This window comes from Trachypithecus francoisi, unplaced genomic scaffold (genome assembly GCF_009764315.1).
Source record: "Trachypithecus francoisi isolate TF-2019V2 unplaced genomic scaffold, Tfra_2.0 Lachesis_group13, whole genome shotgun sequence".
Classification (NCBI taxonomy): Eukaryota; Metazoa; Chordata; class Mammalia; order Primates; family Cercopithecidae; genus Trachypithecus; species Trachypithecus francoisi.
The window spans coordinates 95,705,990-95,728,536 of record NW_022681458.1 but is presented as its reverse complement, the minus strand read 5'-3'; the positions used below and the strand labels follow the sequence as shown (position 1 = coordinate 95,728,536).

The 22,547-nt window shown below is 35.9% G+C and overlaps 1 non-coding gene and 1 pseudogene across 1 annotated transcript; one reads left to right on the top strand and one right to left on the bottom strand.

Moving 5' to 3' along the window:
* The window catches only part of LOC117094216, a 63,633-nt pseudogene that overhangs the window by 10,013 nt on the left and 31,073 nt on the right, over positions 1–22,547 (bottom strand).
* Positions 20,439–20,545, top strand: LOC117095586. The gene has a single exon (XR_004442103.1). It is a non-coding gene; the product is annotated as a U6 spliceosomal RNA (small nuclear RNA).

Genomic DNA, 22,547 nt, shown 5'->3' with positions numbered 1-22,547 from the left:
ATTTTTGTTGAATATAATTTTTATTTCATCTATGAAATATTTTGCTCAATATGAATATCTTTGAAATTGACATTTGTTATCTTGCCAATTGTTTGCTTTAAAACTAAGAAACAAAGAAAATTATAATTTTTATTATAGTTGAATATAATTTTGCCATAGGGAAAAAGGTGGTGTTAAAATGATCTACTCTGAGTGTCCAACACTTTAGTACACTATTAGCCAGAGACTCTAAGATGCACTCACTCATATATCTGGAGTTGGTGCTGTTGGCAGGGATGCCTGAATCTTCTCCACAAAACTGCTTCTCCTCCAGGAGGCTAGACCAGCTGCCTCACAAGTTGATCCTAGAATGTTCATAGAAGGTGAAGGTGTTCCTAGAAGGTGAAGGTGGAAGCTGCAGGTCTTGTAAGATTTACTAGCAAAAGAAGTTGCACAATTTCTCTTTCCCGATATTCTATTGGTTAAAGCAAGTTCTCAGACTCAAAGTGTGAGAAAATAAACTTCACCGCTGGGTAGGAAGGGTTACAAGTTTTAATAATATATTTATAAAAGCTTGCCCCAGGGGTCCTTTGTAATGCAATTTTAAAACTCTTTACATAAATTGCTGGGGAAACCTAATTTATTTATGGTTACCTAGAAACTGTTAGGTTCCCAACATGCTAGGAGCTCCTGGAATTGGTGCCTTTAAGTCAGTCTGGCCATCCCATCACTCCTTTGGGTAATTACTGCTAATTACCTCTAGGTGTTAGCAATTAATATCGATTGACCCCCAGCTGGGTACCCCCAGGCTTTGGCATCATACAGTCTCTTACCCTTATAGACCAGATATTTCAAAATCTGTTGCTCACCTCTTCAAGGTCTTTTGTCATTCTTTTCAAAGCTACATTCTAAACTGAACTAGGGCAATTAGGGTCTGACTGTAAGATCTCCCATGGGGGAGGATTATTTTTTGCAGCAGTTTAGTTTGTCAGTAAGAGAATATGAACTTAGTAAGAATTTGATTTGATTGTGGACCAAATCTGACCAAAGCTAGAAGGAATGCCTTTCCTCTTCTTACAGCCTTTGATTTTGATCCATTGTATGGCACACCTACTTTTAACTTTTATTATGCTTACGTATACAATGGACACATTTGAAGTCCTGGTAGACTTCAAACACTCTGCGAACAGGGTTGATGTTGTCATCTCCCTTGTATCTCCCACAATATCTTGGGCAGTTCCATAAACAGTCCTAATAAATATCTATTGAATAAATGAATGCATAGAAACTTTCCCTGTGTATTAGTAGTCGTAATACAACAAAGAATTTAAAAATGGGTATAACCCTTACTCCCCTACACCAGAGAGGAAGATATCAGAATTGAAGATCAGCTAACCAGGGAAAGCAATAATTAAATTTGTGGACTTTGATTCTGTATTTCTATTCTCGGGGCTAATTTTTCATCTGCTTAAATGTAAGCTTCTCCATAAAAGAAAATCATTGTTCCAAGTTTCTTGAGGTGTAAAGGGAAAAACACAAAACACACATGTTCATTTCCTGAAAGTTCCAATAGAGGCACCAGCGTAGAGAAGGCTTCCTCCACCACCACCCTCCAGACCGTGACAATGCTCATCTTTGTTCTCTTAGCCTTGTCGCCTTTTCATTTCCTTCAGCTGTATATGTCTTCAAGTCTTTTGTCTGCTGCCTGGAGAATGAGTATTATGTGAAAGAATAAATGACCGCTTGAGGAAATGAAAGTGTACAATCAATCTTTTTACAAGTCTGTCTAATGGTTATTTGCAAAAGAAGTGAAAATGCTGAAACACTTTTGGTTTTTAAGAATACAGTAAGTAGAAAATATGCCTAAGGATCCAAACAAGTATTGGTCTGACCAAAGTGAGTTAATGACATAACTGTACTACTTCATTTAAAATTTTCTTTAAATGTTGCTAACTTTGTTAGTATTACTTTAATCAGTGATTCTCATATTTAGCTAACATCAGAGTTGCCTGCAGAGCTTGTGAAAATGCAAATTACTGGGCCCCACTTGCAGAATTTCTGATTCAGGCCTGGGGTGGGGCTCAAAAATGTGCATTTGAAATAAATTCCTGGGTAATACTGATGTTTCTCGTCCAGAGACCACACTTTCTCAAAGTGTGATTCTCACATCTGACTGAAACTATCTTTATTCATATATGGCTCCCCACCCACACGTTCCTAACTCTAACACCTCCTTAAAATATCTCATGAAATTCTATAGTCGTTTTTAGTTGAACTCCATTTATCATTAATAAACGTACAACTAAAAATAAATAAACGTAAATCAGAAGACATTCAGTGGATAATGTCACATGATCAAAATGTAAAATTGTTTCAAAACATAGGCCTTTTTACCAAATCAATAACTCAAAATGATTTACTATGTATGTTTTATATGAATCAGTCCACTTCAATAAATATAATTAAGTTATGCTTTTCAGATAAGCAAAAATATCATATAGCATTATTGTATCTAAAGTGATTTCACCTTGGGGGTAGGGGCACAGAAGGCACCAGGATCTCCAAAGGGAGAACATCTAAGTCAGTGAGATCCACCTGGTCCTGGATAACAGCCAGAGACAAAAGATGAAAGAAAATCAGAAGAAAAGAGTAAGTTGCCAGGCTAAGGCTTTTGCTCATATTGAAGAGAAATAGTCAAAACAGATGGAGTCTCCGTGATGACCTAGAAAGTCTAGCCCCCCATCTGTGGTCCTCAAACCCACATCTTTACTCCTTCTTCTTCTGCAGCTTCCAAATTAGACACACACATGTGTTCCCTCCAGTAGGCCTTCCTAGGTTGAATTCCCTCTTTCTCTCACAATGCACACAGGCTTTTAACAAATGTTTATTGAATGACTAAATGAATGAATGAGAAGGCAGTAGAAATAAAGAAAAAGTTATAAACTTAGAAGAGGAGGGGAAACTGATGTTTGCTCTGGAGTGGAGCAGGGATGTTTTGGCTGAGGATGTTCTTCATGTGTATAGAGTCAGAGGGAGGTGACCCACAGGCAGGGCTGCCATGCAGAGCTGTGTACAGGGTATCACTAGAAAGCTCAATCTAGATTACAATGTCGAAGCTAAGCCCAAAAGTTGTGGGGAGCACCACCTGCCTCATTGAATGCAGAGGTCTACAGAGGAACCCTATAGTGTGGGGGTTAGAAATGAGGACGTTGGGTAAAATAAATTCTAATTGGTTCTAACTTGTGTGATATACAGATTTAACCTCTCCCAACCACCATTTATCCATCTGTTGTGAGTGCTAAATAAGACTGCTCCTGCTTTCTGCAAAATGCCTACAATACATTTTTCTCAACTAGTTTGACCTCTTCTCTCCATACCTTGACCTGCTTCTCATTTCAGTCAACTATGGGAATAGAAACTCCAGTTTGTTATTTCTAGTCGTGGAACTGGCCCCTGCCCAACTAATCCAGTGTCTCCCAAACTCTCTCCTGCTATGACACATTTGATAATTTAGGCTTCTTGTATCACAAAGAAATATCTAAGGTCATAGTGTGCTGGTAAATATTGAACAACTAGCTCCCTGGAGGGAAAAAAAAAAAAAAAAAAAGCCCTGATTTGTAGTATTCACCAATATCTATGGTGTAAATGCTCCCACTGTGCCAATTTGAAGTTACCAAAACAAAATCACAGAACAGAGTTCAAAAGAAAACTATAATCAGCTTTGGTGAGCCTTTCAAAACTGGTTCCAGCACAGCAGTACAAGATGATTTAGGGGCATCCACCACTCCCACCATTCACTTCTATCTCGTTCGCTGTTCTTTCTGTCTTTTCTTCATTTCTATGATTGTCTGCCATAACTTCTGTTCCTTTCCCCATGTGTCTGTCAATTCTTGGGACTATTGACTACTCACTCAGAAACCCCACCAACTTTTCTAAGCCCCGCTCAAGTCCCAAGTCATAAAATTGTGATCTCTACAAATAATACACACCACCAAGATAGTACTGAACTATTACTACTGAACGAATTAAGAGTTGATTCTGTGGCCTCATGTAAAACTTGCTAGATATTAAAACCAAAGAATCTTGGGCCATTAAGTTGGTATGTAGAATGAGCCAATAATTGCCACTCAGCATCTCTTAATTGCACAAAGCTATTGTAAAATTTTCCTGATAAAGTAGGAGAAAGCAGTAATGGTAGAACAAAGAGACCTGGGATGAAATTAGCTCCTCAAGCCCCAGGCTGGGATTAAATTTTCAATGTAAAATTTTTTATGAATATTCCATCCCTTTAAATTCTAAATGAAGTAGAAGTGTCTCCTATAGATAGGATTATTTCCAGGACCGATATTGGGACATACCATATTCTAAAGGATTATTCCTCCCACCAAATATAACCTCTTCTCAGCACTCCTCCAAAAGTCTTTGTAATTGGATCCATTACACAGAATCATCTTCTACCTCTACCCTGCTCCAGCCACTCCTGTTGAAAAGAAGAGTAGAATACATAAGCCTATCAAGTTAAATGAGTCTTTGCCAAAGTGTGGGCAGCAGGGGCCTCTGAGAGTCACACTACATACAGGGCATTGTGGGATAGGTTCAGATTCAAGGCCTCCTTTCAACTGCTTAAGAATTGATAATAAAGTACATTCAAGAGAGAACAGAGTGCTCCATAGCTTCAGACCAGTAAGAATGCTCTTTGGAGAAGATTGTTGAGATGCATTTATAAGTTTTCTGCCTGCTTTCAGATACGGGGAAATATGCTTAATATGGCGCTCATCTTTCGCTTATATATGAATTGTATAATTCAATCTCTGGAGTCTAATACAGAACAATTGTTTCATATTAGTGCAGCTACATTATATGCTGTATGCTTTAAATGTTCACCACTCTCTTTGGGTGCTCTCAGCTCCTAATAAGAATGATTTGAAGAGGCAATGTTCCAAGAACAACCTTGGATTTAGACTTTGGGATGAGTAGTAAATCAAGGTGTAGAGCCATGTTTTCAAAAAGCCACTAAAATCTAAGGAAGGCCACATAAGATGCTGTGTTTCAAGATAATTTTGCTTTGTGTAACATATGTTCCCCCTTGTCTTTACTCTATTTCCATTATTGAATTTTTTTTATTTAATTGGAATTGTCCTATAGACTTGCTACTTAATTTTAAAAATGGTAAATAAGATGATTACTTTGCAGGTGCTGCCTGCTTTAAAAATATATGCAGTAAAGTATAATCTTACAGAACAATTAGTAATTATTTGCATTAGAGAAAGAACCATTCCTTAACAAAGAGTTTCATTCATTTAAAAAAAAATACTGTATTTTGACAGTGTAATTCAACTGTTACTGATTTACGACAATTGAAGAGAAGAAAAGAATCCAGGGAAGTAAAACTAAAAAAAAAACACATAAAAGTTAAATGAAGGATTTGGGGCTGGGGATAATAAATGCCACTAACAACTGACTCAAATACCAATAATGACATTACTGCCAAAAGTTTATCTATTGCTTACCTAGAGCTTTTAGCCAGAGTCACTGATGCTTGTTCCTGAGACTGGATTAAAGTATATCAAGAAGATCAGTTGACCTGCCAGTGAGGAATGGAAAAAGTTTTCTAGTCTTAGGCAAATGCACAGATTTTTTGAGTAATACCTGACCCTCTTGGCTGGGATTTTGATACTCTGTCCAGATCCAATTCCACTAACTTCAGACAGTGGTCAAGAAACAATCTTGAAAAGACTAACTGGGTCCAACTGTAGCCTCTCCATTCTCCTAAATTCTAAACTCCTGTTGCCATGCCCCACCTGGCACACAGGACCTACCTTTCTAAGAATGAGAGAAAAAACAAAAATGAAAACAGACAAAAGTAATAATGACACCCTGTGAGGAGGCCCCCCCGCCCCGCTGCATGTGCCATTCACCCGTTCTCTTACATTACTCACCCAACATCTCCACAGGCACGTTGAAGGTAGAAAACTGCCTAACAGACCTCTTCATTCTCCAACTTTCTTGCTTTCATCATTCAATGATCTTTTGAAGTCCATGGAGCCCACAACCAAAGAAGCAGTAAGTGACAGCTTTTGAGTGGACAAGTTTCAGGACAGTGTGTTTCATAATACTGAACATCAAGACATTAACCACAACAACATAATGAGAAGCAATAGCAAAAAGAGTTCTACGAGTGTCTAATACTCCTCTATCTATAGGACTCAAAAAGTAGCATGGACCTCAATGTACAAAAGAAACAGGAATTCTCTTCACTTTAAGGGAAAAAAAGAGAACCCAGCGACAGAGTGAAGACTGTATCTTTAGTCCCAGCTCTCCTCTGAAATTTATTACCTCTCAGTGTTAATTCAGGAGAGGAAAGTGATGTATACAAGAAAATGTCCAAACTTGAGAAGTTATCTTATACCAAGAGAGGCACTGGGGTATGGAAGAAAGAGCATTGGCCTAAGAGGCAAAAGAACTACGCTCTGTCATTGGCCCTATGACTTCTATAAACTATGTAAATGGCCAAGTGTTTGTTTCCTCATCTGTACACTAGGAATAATAATAAATGCTCCTACCTCCAGGGGGTTCCCATGAGGGCCAAGTGAGAAAATGAGTGGGAACAGTTTGTCTGACAGAGCCCTAGTGAGAGAAGCCACCACTGCATAAACCCTGCTTAATTTCATCCCTTATGTCATATTCTTTGATCTCACTAGAAACTTTCCATTTCAGTCCAACTTTGTTATTTGTTTAAACTACTAGCCAAAACATCACTTTTACCCCTTCCAGAGGTTGCCCAAAGCATAAGGAGAAAAATCAGACCGATCAGCTAAGCTGCAGTGTCTCCAAAGACATGATGAAATGCTGGGGCATGAGGTAAGGCTAACACCATCCTAAAAATGGACCAGAGATGAGATAATACATGCAAAAGAGCTCTGAAACCATAAAGCACTAAACCGCTGTGTGTTGTTACTGTTAATGAGGGGGGGTTGGGTTTGCGTGACAGTATTTCGTGGCTGGGCCCAAGGTCACACAGTCAGACCTCAGACATTGCATAGACAGTTGCTGTTCTGACTGAAGAACCAATGCCCTCGTCATCCTTGTCTCAGTATAGACCCTGAACATTACTCATGCTGCTTCATTATTCTTGTTTTAAGGCTTTTGTTGATTTCTCAATAGAGTTTAAATGAGGTTTTCTTTCACACCTACTTAGAAACACTGGAAAACAATATACCCACACCCTTGATGTGTGTCATTTTGTGTATGAGATGTGTTTAAAATCCTTGGGCTTAACTGAAATAAATTCCGAAGACTTACTTGCAAATTGGAGATCAACTCCCTCTTGAGAGAAAATAAAAGGAAGATACATAGCTCGGTTATCGTGGCTGTTGGACAAGATGCTAAAGCAACCACAGCCACCAAGCTAGTGGGTACTGGTGTACTCTCTGTACTTTTTAAATGAGATGGTTTTAAAATGCACCACAGCATTGACCTTCTAAACAAAAGTCATTGCCTCTAACTTCAGTTTCTTTTTCCTGGCATCTTCTTATTTTTTACCCTAGAAATAATAGAACCTTAACATACTTCTCTAATCTTCCCCCCAAAACCCCTTACACTTGCCAAACCAATACCCCTGAACCAGAGTTCTTTTTTTTTATTATTATTATTACACTTTAAGTTCTAGGGTACATGTGCATAACATGCAGGTTTGTTACATATGTATACTTGTGCCTTGTTGGTGTGCTGCACCCATCAACTCATTAGCACTCATCAATTCATCATTTATATCAGGTATAACTCCCAATGCAATCCCTCCCCCCTCCCCACTCCCCATGATAGTCCCCGGTGTGTGATGTTCCCCTTCCCGAGTCCAAGTGATCTCATTGTTCAGTTCCCACCTATGAGTGAGAACATGCGGTGTTTGGTTTTCTGTTCTTGTGATAGTTTGCTAAGAATGATGGTTTCCAGCTGCATCCATGTCCCTACAAAGGACGCAAACTCATCTTTTTCATGGCTGCATAGTATTCCATGGTGTATATGTGCCACATTTTCTTAATCCAGTCTGTCACAGATGGACATTTGGGTTGATTCCAAGTCTTTGCTATTGTGAATAGTGCCAAAATAAACATACGTGTGCATGTGTCTTTATAGCAGCACGATTTATAATCCTTTGGGTATATACCCAGTAGTGGGATGGCTGGATCATATGGTACATCTAGTTCTAGATCCTTGAGGAATTGCCATACTGTTTTCCATAATGGTTAAACTAGTTTACAATCCCACCAACAGTGTAAAAGTGTTCCTATTTCTCCACATCCTCTCCAGCACCTGTTGTTTCCTGACTTTTTAATGATTGCCATTCTAACTGGTGTGAGATGGTATCTCATTGTGGTTTTGATTTGCATTTCTCTGATGGCGAGTGATGATGAGCATTTTTTCATGTGTCTGTTGGCTGTATGAATGTCTTCTTTTGAGAAATGTCTGTTCATATTCTTTGCCCACTTTTTGATGGGGTTGTTTGTTTTTTTCTTGTAAATTTGTTTGAGTTCTTTGTAGATTCTGGATATTAGCTCTTTGTCAGATGAGTAGATTGCAAAAATTTTCTCCCATTCTGTAGGTTGCCTGTTCACTCTGATGGTAGTTTCTTTTGCTGTGCAGAAGCTCTTTAGTTTAATTAGATCCCATTTGTCAATTTTTGCTTTTGCTGCCATTGCTTTTGGTGTTTTAGACATGAAGTCCTTGCCCATGCCTATGTCCTGAATGGTACTACCTAGGTTTTCTTCTAGGGTTTTTATGGTATTAGGTCTAACATTTAAGTCTCTAATCCATCTTGAATTAATTTTCGTATAAGGGTAAGGAAAGGATGCAATTTCAGCTTTCTACTTATGGCTAGCCAATTTTCCCAGCACCATTTATTAAATAGGAATCCTTTCCCCGTTTCTTGTTTCTCTCCGGTTTGTCAAAGATCAGATGGCTGTAGATGTGTGGTATTATTTCTGAGGACTCTGTTCTGTTCCATTGGTCTATATCTCTGTTTTGGTACCAGTACCATGCTGTTTTGGTTACTGTAGCCTTGAGCAGAACTGAAGGAGATAGAGACACAACAAACCCTCCAAAAAATCAATGAATCCAGGAGTTGGTTTTTTGAAAAGATCAACAAAATTGACAGACCACTAGCAAGACTAATAAAGAAGAAAAGAGAGAAGAATCAAATAGATGCAATAAAAAATGATAAAGGGGATATCACCACGGACCCCACAGAAATACAAACTACCATCAGAGAATACTATAAACACCTCTACGCAAATCAACTAGAAAATCTAGAAGAAATGGATAATTTCCTGGACACTTACACTCTTCCAAGACTAAACCAGGAAGAAGTTGAATCCCTGAATAGACCAATAGCAGGCTGTGAAATTGAGGCAATAATTAATAGCCTACCAACCAAAAAAAGTCCAGGACCAGATGGATTCACAGCTGAATTCTACCAGAGGTACAAGGAGGAGCTGGTACCATTCCTTCTGAAACTATTCCAATCAATAGAAAAAGAGGGAATCCTCCCTAACTCATTTTATGAGGCCAGCATCATCCTGATACCAAAGCCTGGCAGAGACACAACAAAAAAATGAACCAGAGTTCTTAACCATAGACTAAAGATTTAAGAATATACAAATTCAAGGGAGGCTGAGGAGGGCGGATCATGAGGTCAGGAGATCAAGACCATCCTGCCTAACATGGTGAAACCCCGTCTCTACTAAAAAGGCAAAAAATTAGCCGGTCATGGTGGCAGGTGCCTGTAGTCCCAGCTACTAGGGAGGCTGAGGCAGGAGAATGGTATGAACCTGGGAGGAGGAGCTTGCAGTGAGCTGAGATCGTGCCACTGCACTCCAGCCTGGGCGACACAGTGAGACTCCATCTCAAAAAAAAAAAAAAAAAAAAAAAAAAAAAAAAACACAACAGACAGACAAATATATATATATATATATACAAATTCAAAACAAACTACTTTAGGTGAATAAAGCACTAAGATCTTAACAACTCATCCCATTATTTGTCTTCATTTATACTGAAAGCACAAAAACAGTCAGAATGTTTGTTTATTTATAAAGATGACAACCACCAGTTCCAATGGGTCTCTGTAACAAATGTGTTGCTCAGCATTGAGTGTCAGACCTGAGTAATAAAGGCCTAAGCTCAAAGCATCATGGAATTTGAAGAGACCTTAAAGGTCATATCATCCAATCTCAACAGTTTACGGATAAAGAAGCTGAGATCCAGGGGAGGGAATCCCTTGTCTGGGGCCACATTGCTGGTTAATAGTCTCATCTTTCTGGTCCACCACTCCGCATTACACCATGCTGAAGGTTCCCCTTGACCCCCTAAAAACAAGCCTTATTCCCAGATCCAGGACAATAACATCTTTGCTCCACGTATTGAAATCATTAGTATAAATTTTAAAATAGGTTATCCTATTCATCTATCCTTATATATAGGTCTTTGGAACACGCTGCCATCAAAACGTCAAGGATTTGTGGATAGAAGATAGCACAAGGTCATGTGAAATTAAAACATATATATTTATTTTAATTATGAAAATTATTTGTAATTAATATTAGGCAAATAGCAAAACGCAGTAAAGTACCAAGGATTTGGAGAGGGGATCATTACTCCCCCACTGTTAAGTCACAGCATGGTAAATAGGCTATTCGGAAACGAAAATGCTCATAAATATATATATGCCATCCTGAGTACCCCTTCATTTCAATAACACTAATTGCCCTTTTTTTCCTTGCTGCTCCTAGCCATATTTCTTGGAAAACAACAGCTGTGTTTATTCAAATAGCAGCATACTGATGACTTGATGATAGGGTAATCTGCTGGAATTCCAAGTGTGACAGTCCCAGAGATAACTTCTCGGCACACCAGAAAAGTATCCTTTGCATAGTACAAAGCTTTGGAAAGGAATCCCCACTTTGTTAGCACGTGGGATTGGGTGTTCTTTATTTCAACTGGTTGCGACATTGAATTTCTTCCAACAAGTATCATATTTTCTGGTTCTTGCAGAATAATCTTCCCATACATCATTGTCACAAAGTAAATCGGCAATATGAACATTTTCACTCCAATGGCTTCTGAGCAAAGGGATTTAAACAGTGCTTTGAATTACAATAAAAACAGCCACAAGATTCTGTTCAAAATCAGAGCAATAAATTCCAATTGTTGGTATTTTCTCTGAATCAATGGACACTGGAGGGGATAATACAGCTTAAGAAGCCATTTACTAGAAAAACAAAACAATACAAACAAACAAATGATACCCAAATATCCCTGGAAATGTAATTAATTAAAGAAGATTAATTTCCAAGGATACCAAGGGTTAAATTTCTACAAGAAGTTGTCATCTTTCTTGATGATGACCACTCAAGACATATTTCTACTGAATATAAGATTTATAAAGAGTATTTAGACATAAAATAAGTTCAAAAAAGCTAATCAATATTTTAAAGTAATAAAGTAGTTGGTCTCTTTTAATAATAATCTTTATAACTTAGGAATTTTTAAATTTTATTATTGAGTCTTGATGTTTATCAAGAACTTAATTCTTTTCTTCAAGAGGCATTGTCAAATCAACTTAAAAGGACAGATTTGTATTGCCAATTACCTTAAAAATAACAATAACAAGTACATATATAAAGCAGTATGTTTCAGGTATTCTTGCATGTTCTTGAATACATTAGCTCTTTAAATGAAGAGATCCTTTTTTTCAGATGGAAAACCTGAAGCACAGAAACCCTGTCACTTGTCCAAGCTCACCCAGCTGGTAAGCAATGGTCAAGATCCCAGCCCACGCTTCTAATTCTCCAGTTCATGTTCTCCACTTGGACACTATACTTCTTTCAAACTATGTATAACATGCAAGAAAAAAATCATACATGACTTAAAAGCAAAATTTTATAGATATTAATAATTCCTTCATATTAAAGGGCATTTATATGATATTTCATCATATAAAGGAGCCTATGGAAGGAGACTAGACTTAGAAGTCCTGCTAAGGCAGAAAATTTTTAATGCACATATACACCTGGTGCACGAGACTGAAAAACAATTAAGGAAGCTCATGTCCTCAATATATCAAGAAATTTGGACATTTTCCAAAAAGACTATTGTCTCTGTTTCCTGGAGAGGGGAAAGGGAAATAGGTTTCTAAAAAAGTCTGTTCAGGTTGGGTGAGACTTTAGAAGAGCTTTCTGTCTGCCAAACTGAGTTACCAAAAAGATTTATAAAAATTGTTCTTCTAGAAGTTATGTTTGTATTTTGTTTCGTCTGATGTTGGTTTTTAATACAGTAGAATGCTACAGAACTAGAATGGTTGGTGAATTCCTAAAGAGAGACTAATTAATGGTCTCTATCATTTTATGAAGGCAATTCTGTCTTTTGAATAGGATAAGACCTTAATTCAGCAGATAACAAAGTCACACTCAGTTTCTTTACTCACTTAGGATAGTTTTTGGAATATTCCCAATGCCACTAAAAAAGTTCCAAACCTCTCTATGTACCATCTTCCCCTTTCCTGCACGGATTATATCTTCACTGTAGATTTCAGGTGTAAGTTTCCAAAACGAGAATGACAATTTCAGACTAAAATGGCTAACACACGTGACAGAACCTCTCCTAAATTTTCATGAAAATTGCTAAGTGTCTACATGTGTGTTTCTATATCAATATGTATATAAATGTATGTGCATGTCCATGAGTATCTGTGTGTTTGTCAGAGATTTTGTGTGTGTCAAATGAAAATGAAGGTAGGCATAGGGAAAAAAAGTAGAAATTTAGTCTCAAAATTTACAGAGGATCCCAAGGGGAAAAAACAGAAAAAAGAAGAATTGGAGCAATAAGTAAAGATATAACTAAAGAAAACATTCCAGGCTTTTAAAAATGTCCTAAATACATGCATATAAATAATTCAATATGTTCCAGAAAAAAATAAGTAAAAAAAATCTATATCTAGAAGAATCCTTGGACAGTGTTTTTCAAGAATAAATAAATTTCTTATAAACATTTAGAAAAAATGTATTCTACACTTAAAGGAACAAAATTAAAGTTAGCCTCAGACTTCTACTTTGTAAATTAAATTGCAGAAGACAAGGAAGATGCATACAGAATTTTGAAAGTAAATTTAATATCTAGAGTAATCTATTTGAAATGTATGATTAATCATATCTCCATATTAAAACTTCTCAAGGATTTTCATTGCCCTTATAACAATGTACCAAATCCCAACAGTGATTCACATGGCCATCCACCATCCACAATTGAGTTTTTACCCACTCTTTATAGGATTTATATGTCCCACTCCTCTTCACTTTCAGTGTTTTAAGTATACTGGTCCTCTTTCAGCCTCTCAAATTTGCCATCTGCTCCTACCTCAATGCGTCATTCATGGAGTTTCTGTTACTTAGAATATTCTTCCTCCTACTCTGCATTTCTGCTAAAATTTCAGGTCTCAGTCTAATGCAATTTTTTAAAGTGAAAACGTTCTCTGATCCTCAAACTAGGTTGTTATGTTGTTCCTTCTGAATTACATACCCATATAATCACCCTTATCTCTCCTTTTTGTCTCCATATCCTTTATGTTTTAAATATCTGCTACCTAGTAAATTATAAGCTCCAAGAGGGCATGGCCATATCTGTCCTATTAACCCTTATAAGTCTAATATTTAACATTGTGCCAGGTACATAGAGGATGTTCAATAAATAATTGTTATAGGAATGAATATATTAATGAATGAAACACACAAATATTCTTAAATGTTCAAGAGCTTGGAAAATATATTACCTATATGCCATTCTTTAAGAGTATGTGTGTATATGGGTGTGTATTTTAGTCACTCAAAATACTAATCAAATTAAGAGCTCAAAAATGAAAACAATGTACTGTAAAATGACCAGTGGTGAGGACTGAGATCAGTGAAATATGCATTTGCCTACAAAAGTATTGAAAACATATCACATTAAAGGCAAATAAATAAAATCCAATTTGAAGTTAGCTAAAAATTATCTGTAATATCTATTAGTTATGGCATTATAGCTGATTTTTATTTTTTCACATGTTCTTTTATATTTACCAACTAGTCTATAAAAATATAATATTTTTATAATAAAGAATTATATATTTTTCTATAGAAGAACATACAGTGAAAATTGGGGACTAAGCACAGTTGCTCATACCTATAATCCCAGCACTCTGGGAGGCGGAGATGGGAGGATTGCTTGAGCCCAGGAGTTACGGACCAGCCTGATCAACATAGTGAGACCCTTTCTCTATGCAATTTAAGTAAAATAAATTTTTTAAATAAAAAGAAATTAGAAAAAAAGAAGCCTGGAGGGAAGGGAAGACTGTAAATAAAATGTTCACTGCATTGTCTTTGTCAGGGATAGGTTTAAGGACATGGCCCTTTGACCCAATTTTGACCTATAGAATACAAATAAAAATCCGCTGAGAGGGAGCATTTCTGGAAAATATTTTCCTTCCTGATGAAAATGGGGGAGGGGGGGAAATGGGAAAAAATTATCTTTGCTTCTTTCTTTCTCAATTTTAGATATGGCTATGTTAGAAAATTATTCCACTACAAAACATCTGAAGATTGCTCATCTACTATACTGCCAGAAAAAAAAGAAAAGAAAAGAAAAAGAAAAATCCCTCTATTCTCTCTCATTATAAAGATTTGTTTATTTTTATAACATTATTTGGGTTTTTTTAAGATGATTTAAGTTTTTGTTTTAGATTGCAGATTTGTTACATGGGTATATTCTATAACACTGAGGCTTGGGATATGACTGGTCCTGTCACCAGGTAGTAAGCATAGTACTCACTAGGTAGTTTTTCAGCCCTTGTTCCTCTCCCTCCCTCTCCATTCTGGTAGTCCTCAGTATTTATTGTTCTTATCTTTATATCAATGTGTACCCAATGTTTGGCTCCTGCTTATAAGTGAGAATAGGCAGTATTCGGGTTTCTATTTCTGTGTTAATTTGCTTAGTATAATGACCTCCAGGTGCATCCATGTTACTGCAAAGGACATAATTTCATGTTTTGTGGCTGCATAGTATTCCATGACATACACACATACACACACACACACACACACACACACACACAGTATTTGCTTTATCCAATCCTTCACTTATGGGCATCTAGATTGATTCCATATATTTGCTATTGTGAATACTGCTGTGATGAGCATACAACTTTATGTGTCTTTTTGGTAGAACAATTTATTTTCCTTTGGGTAATATACTAAGTAATGAGGTTGTTAGATTGAATGGTAGTTCTGTTTTAAGTTATTTGAGAAATCTCCAACTTGCTTTCCACATTGGCTGAACTAATTTCTATTCCCACCAACGGTGTATAAGCATTCAAGATTTGGGAATTTAAAATCTTATTTTCAATCTACTCTTGTCTTGCCTTAACTCTTAGAAGATGCTCTTTAGTATGATGGCTCCTACTGTTCTTTACACCTGAAAGGATTTAACCTGTTTTTATCCTGTGAGTTTTAGTTTTTCAAGCCCAATTCAGATATAATCTTCACTATAAATTATCTTTAACATTTTGAGAAGTAAATTCTTTTGGATTTACTTTTTGTTAATCAGCCAACTAATTTCATTAGAAAACTCTTGCAAAGTATTAGGGAACAGGTAATCCTATGTGCAATAAATATTCAAGAGATACAACTAGAAAACATATATAGATTCTGAGAATATGGAATAAAAATACATTTTTTTATTCCTCTCACTAGGTACAACTAAAAGTTCTGGACATTATATGTAAGACAAACATTAGTGAACTCAAAAATGGAAAAAAGAAGGCACACTGAATAGGACTCAAGAAACAACATGGTAATAAGTTCCCTGGGTTTTCTTTATGCCTCTATATTCCAGTGTCCTAAGAAACTGACAACCTCAAAGAAATAATAGCTGACATTTTCCCAAATTTTTCAAGAGAGATAGCCTAAAGATTAAGAAGCTAAGCAAACCCTAAGCAGGAGAAATACTATGAAATCATACTACAAAACATCATAGTCAAAATTCTATAAACAAATTCAATCCTAAAAGTAATGACATAGAGACAAAAGCTTACCTATACTAAAAAATAATAAATCAGAGACGGTGGGTTTCTTATCAAAAACTATGAAGGCCAGAAGGAAGTGGCACAGTTTTTCGAATACTGAAAGAAAACAACTATCTACCAAGAATAATGTACACGGAGAAAATATGCTTCAGCAATAAAGGGGAACTCAAGACATTCTCAGGTGAAGTAAAACTAAGAGAATTGTCTTCAGCAGACCTACCCTAAAAGAATGGCTAAAGAAAATTCTCTTAACAAAAAATAAATGATAAAAGTAGGATCCTTGAAACAACAAGAAGGAAGAAGTTTGTAAATAAAAATATGGATAAATGCAATACAGTTTCCTTTTCTAAATTTTCCCAAATCATGTTTGACAATCGAAGCAAAATTATAACACTGTCTGATATGGTTCTAAATGTTTGTCAATGAAATATTTAAAACAATGCTGATGGAAGAAATCAATGATCTAAAGAACTGGAGAGATATAGTTTAAGGATCAAAAGACTTTACATAGTAAAAATATTAGTTTTCCACAAGTTTATATGCAAGTGTAATGCAATTCCTATTAAAAGCCTCGCTACTCATTTTTTGTAGATATAGATATAGACAAGATTATTCAAGAAATAATATGAAAAGGCAAAAGAAGTGGAATAGTTAAAAACAAATTGCAAAAGAAAATAATACAAGAGTGATGAGTCTACCTGATTTTAAGACTTTTTGTCTGGCTGCAGTAGTCAAGACTGTGTGATACTAATGGAGCAATCCACACATAGATCAACAGAACAGAAGAGAGAAGCCATAAAGAGATCAACACAAATATGTCCAACTGAATTTGGACAAAGAAGCAAAAACCAATAGAGTCTTTTCAACAAAAGGTGCCAGAATAACTGGACATTCATAGGCAAAAATAATAGTAATCTTGTCACAAACCTTACACCTTTCACTTACACAAATTTGTGTAACCTGACACCTTACACAGATTAACTCAAAATGCATCATAGACTTAAAGGTAAATTGTACAAGTATAAAATTTGGGGGAAAAAAATTACAGGAGAAAATGTTAGGGCTCCAGGTCTCGGCAAAGTGTTTTTAGACTTGACAATGAAGCATATTTATAAAGGGAAATATTAATAAATTAGACCATCAAAGTTAAAAACTTTTGCTCTAAGAAAAAATTACATTAAGAGAGTGAAAAGACAAGTTACATACTGGAAGAAGGTATTTGTAAACCACATATCTGACAAAGAACTAGTGTCTATAATATATAAAGAACTATCAAAGCTCAATAGTAAAAAAAAGCTTAATCAAACAATACAACTAGAAAATAGGCAAAAATGAGTGCACAAATAGTTCATCAAAGAAAGTAAATAGATAGCGGCCGGGCGCGGTGGCTCAAGCCTGTAATCCCAGCACTTTGGGAGGCCAAGACGGGTGGATCACGAGGTCAGGAGATCGAGACCATCCTGGCTAACATGGTGAAACCCCGTCTCTACTAAAAAAATACAAAAAAACTAGCCGGGCGATGTGGCGGGCGCCTCTAGTCCCAGCTACTCGGGAGGCTGAGGCAGGAGAATGGCGTAAACCCGGGAGGCGGAGCTTGCAGTGAGCTGAGATCTGGCCACTGCACTCCAGCCCCGGCGACAGAGCGAGACTCCGCCTCAAAAAAAAAAAAAAAAAAAAAAAAGAAAGTAAATAGATAGCAAATAAGCATAAGAAATTAGGTCCAATATAATTAGCCATGGGGACATGCAAATTAAAACAACAATAAGACATCATTACATGCCTATCAGAGTGGCTGACATTGAAACAGAAAGTGATAGCAGTAAATACTGTCAAGGATAATGAAATACTTGATCACTCATGCTGCTGGTAGAGTTATGAAATAGTGTAGTCACTCTACAAAACAATTTGGCAGTTTCTTTAAAAAACTAAACATGCAACTGTTATACAACCCAGCAATTTCAGCCACATGCATTTATAACAGAGAAATGAAAACTTATGTTCATCCAAAACCTTTATACAAGTGTTCATAGTAGCTTGTTTGTAATAGCCAAAACTTGAAAACAACTCAGATGTCCTTTCACTGGGTGCATAATAATTAAACGAACTGATGCACACCTATCATAGACTGCTATTAAGCAATAAAAAGGAACAAATTATTGATAAACACAATGACACTGTAGGAATCTCCAGAGAATTATCCTGAGTAAAAAAGCCAATCCTGGACATAGAAAATGTGGTACATTTACACCACAGACATATGCAGACATTAAAAAGAATGAAACCGTGTCCTTTGCAGCAACACAGATGGAGCTGGAGGCCATAATCGTAGGTGAACTAATTCAGAAACATAAAATCAAATATTACATGTTCTCACTTATAAGTGGGTGCTAAACAATGGGTATGCATGAACATAAAGATAAAAATAATAGACACTGGGGCCTCCAAAATGGGAGATGGTGGAAAGGGGATAAAAGTTGAAAACTTATCTATTGGGTACAATGTTCAATATTGGGGTGATGGGTATACTAGAAGCCCAGTCTCCACCAGTATGCAATACACCCATTGATATGATTTGGCTGTGTCCCCACCAAATCTCATCTTCAATTGTAATCCCCATAATCCCCACCTGCCTAAGGTGAGACCTGGTGGGAGGTGATTGGTTCATGAGGGTGGTTTTCCACCATGCTGTTCTCGTGATAGTGAGTTCTTATGAGATCTGGTGGGGGCTCTTCACCCTTCACTCCTTACTCTTCTCTCTCCTGCAGCCATGTGAAGAAGGTCCTTACTCTCCTTTCACCTTCTACATTGATCGTAAGTTTCCTGAGGCCTCCCCAGCCATGTGGAAATGTGAGTCAATTAAACCTCTTTCCTTTATAAATTACCCAGTCTTGGGCAGTTCTTTATAGCAGTGTGCAAACAAACTAATACACCTATGTAACAACACAAAAAACAGAAATAAAATGGGTATTTTAAAATAATTTTAAAAAGAAAAAGTCAATATCCAAAGTTTATATACTCTATGATACCAGTTATAAAACATTCTTAAAATGACAAAGTTATAGAAATGGAGAACAGATTAGTTGTTATTAGGGATTAAGAAGGGAGTGGGGGCAAGAGGGAAGTGGAGACAGGTGGGAAGTGGGTACAGCCATAAAAGTGCAACACAAGGAATCTTTGTGTTACTGGAGATGTTCTTTATCTTGGTTGTAACAATGCCAATATACTGGTTTTTATATTGCAGTATAGTTTTGCAAAATGTTAACATTAGAGAAACCAAAAAATGAGTGCATGGATTCATTGCATGTAAACGTACAAGTATTTCAAAATAAAAAGTTTACTTAAAAATACATATATGTAAAACTTTCCATAATAAACCCTGATAACAATCTCTAACAAAAAGCAATGAATAAGAAAATTGTAAACCCATCTTGTTCATGAATATAGATACAAAATCCTAGGTTAAAATACCATCAAATCTAATTCAAAAGAACATTAAGGTAATGCTTTCTCATCTTAGCAAAGGATTTATTTTATGACTATGAAGAGTTCGATATTAGGATATTTAGTAAGCAGGATCATAATATTAATAAGCTTTAAAATGTTATTATCCCAGCAGTTTCCAAATAGGCATTCAACAAAATCTAATGTCTATTACTTTTTTTAAAAAAAAAAAGAAAAGGTATGGCAAAGACTGTTACTGTTTATCAAACATTTATGTGCTCCATAATCTTACAGTCCCTTGAATCTAAGTGGTCTAGGCATATGACTAATTCTTACCAATTAAACATTGGAAGAAAGAAGAACAGGTGTGCTCTCTCCACATGCAATCTCATGCAGATGGTTGAAAAAAAAAAAAAGAGCTGGTGGAGTTAGAATTTGGAAGCAGGCTGGGCCCTTGGGATACTATTTGGGAATAGAAACACATAAGAGTTTCTATTATCTACTATGACATGAGCAAGGGATAAACCTTTGTTGTATTAAACTATAGAGATTTCAGTGCTTTTTCTATTGCAGCATAGCCTTGTGTTACCCCCAACTAAAATAACTGATACAACTCTTCTGAATCAAAAGATAGAATCACATTTAATATTTTCCAAACCAAAATTCCATTGAACAATCACTCTGATCTTTGGAAAAGTGATGCCTTGCATACCTGAGCTCTCTTTTAATAATTTTTAGCACATATTTGCATACTAAAGGCTCTGAGAAGTCCTGTAGAAAAATTTGTATCTTTGTTGAATTCAACATTTCACAAACTTATTTCACAATTTAATCTTTTAAATAGTGAAACATCTATTGACCAGTGAATTTGTATTCTATAGAGCAAATTGAAGAAAATAAGGCACTTGTGCTCAATTTGACAGCATATATACTAAAATTGGAATGACACAGAGAAGATTCACATGTCCCCTGCGCAAGGTTGATATACAAATTTGTGAAGCATTCCATACTTTTTAAATAAGAAAGAAAAGAAAAAGTATTTTTTAAAATAGAGAAAATACAGCACTGGAAGCATTTTTATGAGATTCAAAAAACAGACCAAAATAGCCACAGTTTTTGCTGACTAAAGTTTATATTCAAAGACTTTTATCATAGCTTTATTTATAGTATAAAACAAACAATAGATAAATGCATATCTCTAGGTAGAAATATATTTAAGCAATAAATATAAAATGAATTAATAGTGTTTTAAAATAGCATTTAATTCCTGAAAAATTCATATATTGGTGGATTAAGAAAGTGGGATATAAAATTATACATATAGTATAGGGGAGGTCAATATACACATATACTCACACCCAGACAAAGAAATACAAAATATTAATATTACAATACAGAATATTAATATATTAATATTAATATATATTAATATATTGTATATAAAATATTAATATACAATACAGAAAGAAATACAAAATATTAATAGTAGTTATCTCTGGAGGCTGCAATCAGAGGTAATATTTCATTTTATTCTTCATACTTTTTAATATTTTAATCAGAAATATTAAACATTATTTTTAAAAGAAATATAGAAAAAGAACAGTTTCTTACAAAATGTCTGCTTTGTCTTTCAGCTAGCACCTTATAATTAAAATGCTTATTGAGGAGTAATAATCTCTTTCAGCATGAAACATCTCATATTCATGCAAAAATAATCTTAATGCTTACTATTTTTAATAAGGAAAATGTGCCCAAGTTGAACAGTTTTTATCAAATACTTGATGTGAGTATGTAAAGGAGAACTTGACTTCGTAAAAACTGTACTATACAACAACATGTTATAATCACTGATAAGATTTGGAGAGGAAAAGAGAGTCTGGGGGCTGGCTGCCAGAAGAGTAGCCTGAAGCTCCAGCGAGTTCATCCCTAGAGTGTGGTCTAAAGGCAGGTGGCAATGTGGTCCGATAGAGTCCCACCAACACCACCACCATCAATAACACACACATGGACACATGCACACACACCTTCACACTTCACAATGCAAGTTTCTTAAAAGGCCCTTTTCTTTTTTTGTTCTGCGCCTTCCTTATATTTTGCAGCTGCCCATTTCCTCCTTCCAGGATTTTCTCTATCTAAAATTCCTCTGTTAAAATAAATATCTGAGAGAGCTTTTACTGCATCATTTCCAAGACAAATGTATGGCCAGTGGTAGAATCACTAGGAGTTAACTCACTGACTATTTTATCATCTTCATTGTATAAAAGTGGTTGCCTCACGGGCTACAATGATAAATAAATGACATTAATTAAATGTGCTATATAATTTGTCATCATTGTTAAAGTTTTTGCAACTATTTTGATTCTGTGTGATCTATTATCACTGAAAAGACACTATTCTGTTGTGTCTAAAAGAGTTCAATGGAAGTTTACATAGTAGAGTAAAAAATAGATTGTCTCCATAGACAAGTTGTAAAAATATACTAGTTTTTTTAATTTTAAATTGCCCATTGACCTTTCTAAATCCTAGACTGGAGGTGACCATTTCCATTTTTTAAAGGTCATTTATGACATTGCCAGTATGTGGTTGATAAAGCATTTTTTTTAACTGTGAGTTTCAAGATACAAGTACAGAATGTGTATGTTTATTACATAGGTATACATGTGCCATGGTGGTGTGCTGCACCTATCAACCCATCATCTAGGTTTTAAGCCCTGCATGCATTAGCTATTTGTCCTAATACTCTCACTTGCTTCTTCCCCCAACCCCCGACTGGCCCCAGTGTGTGTTTTTTCCCTCCCTGTGTCTATGTATTCTCATCATTCAAGTTGCACTTATAAGTGAGAACATGCAGTGTTTGGTTTTCTGTTCCTGTGTTAGTTTGCTGAGAATGATGGCTTCCAGCTTCATCCATGTCCCTGCGAAGACATGATCTCATTCCTTTTTATGGCTGCATAGTATTCCATGATGTACTTCTACCACATTTTCTTTATCCAGTCTACCATTGATGGGCATCTGG